Genomic DNA, 1,597 nt, shown 5'->3' on the forward strand with positions numbered 1-1,597 from the left:
GTCCCGGTGGTGACAGGTGGGGCCTGGTTGGGCCTGGAGGCGACAGATGGGGCCCGATGCCGACAGGTGGAGACTGGTGGCGACAGGTGGGGACCGGTGGCGACAGGTGGGGTCCGGTGGCGACAGGTGGGGCCTGGTGGTGTCGGACGGGGCCTGGTGGCGACGGACGGGGCCTGCTGGTGGCAGATAGCGCTTGGTGGCGACAGGAGGTGACTGGTGGCGACAGACGGGGCCTGGTGGCGACGGACGGGGCCTGGTGGCGGCAGATGGCTCTTGGTGGCGACTGGTGGAGACAGATGGGGCCTGGTGGTGACAGATGGGGCCTGGTGGCGACCGGTGGCGACGGACGGGGACTGGTGGCGACGGACGGGGCCTGGTGGCGACGGACGGGGCCTGGTGGCGGCAGATGGCTCTTGGTGGCGACTGGTGGAGACAGATGGGGCCTGGTGGTGACAGATGGGGCCTGGTGGCGATAGATGGGGCCAGGTTGGGCCTGGTGGCGATAGATGGGGACCGGTGGGGACTGGTGGACATAGATGGGGACTGCTGGCAACAGTGGGGGACCGGTGGCGACGGATAGGGTCGGCGGCGATGGATGGGGTCCGGTGGAGACAGGTGGGGCCTGGTTGCGATTGGTGGGGACCGGTGGCGACAAGTGGGGACCGGTGGGACATGGTGGAGACAGGTGGGTCCTGGTGGCGACAGTTGGGTCCTGGTGGTGACAGATGGGACATGGTTGGACCTGGTGGTGACAGATGGGGCCCGGTGGAGACAGGTGGGGCCTGGTTGCGATTGGTGGGGACTGGTGGCAACAGGTGGGGACCGGTGGGACCTGGTGGAGACAGGTGGGTCCTGGTGGCGACAGTTGGGTCGTGGTGGCGACAGGTGGGTCCTGGTGGTGACAGATGGGACGTGGTTGGACCTGGTGGTGACAGATGGGGCCCGGTGGCGACAGATGGGGACTGGTGGCGACAGATGGGGACTGGTGGCGACAGATGGGGCGTGGTTGGACCTGGTGGTGACAGATGGGGCCCAGTGGCGACAGATGGGGACTAGTGGAGACAGATGGGGACCGTTGGCGACTGATGGGGATCTGTGCCGACGGATGGGGTCAGGTGGCAATGGACGGGGCCTGGTGGCAACGTACAGGGCCTGGTGGGGACAGAAGGGGCCTGATGGCCACAGATGGAGCTTGGTGGCGACAGGAGACGACTGTTGGAGACAGGTGGGGCCTTGTGGCGACAGATGGGGCCTGGTTGGACTTGGTCGTGACAGATGGTGCCCAGTGGGGACTGGTGGAGACAGATGGGGACCCATGGCAACGGATGGGGACCGGTGGCGACGGATGGGGACCAGTGGCGACGGATGGGGACCGGTGGTGATAGTTGGGGAACCGATGACGACTGATGGGGACCGGTGCCGACGGATGGGGCCAGGTGGCGACCGACGGGGCCTGGTGGCGACCGACGGGGCCTGGTGGCGACCGACGGGGCCTGGTGGCGACCGACGGGGCCTGGTGGCCACAGGAGACGACTGATGGAGACAGGTGGGGCATGGTGGTGACAGATGGGGTCTGGTGGCGACAGATGGGGCCCGC

This window comes from Chiloscyllium plagiosum, unplaced genomic scaffold (assembly GCF_037043375.1).
Source record: "Chiloscyllium plagiosum isolate Xiang-an unplaced genomic scaffold, Cpla_swu_hap1 HiC_scaffold_42, whole genome shotgun sequence".
Classification (NCBI taxonomy): Eukaryota; Metazoa; Chordata; class Chondrichthyes; order Orectolobiformes; family Hemiscylliidae; genus Chiloscyllium; species Chiloscyllium plagiosum.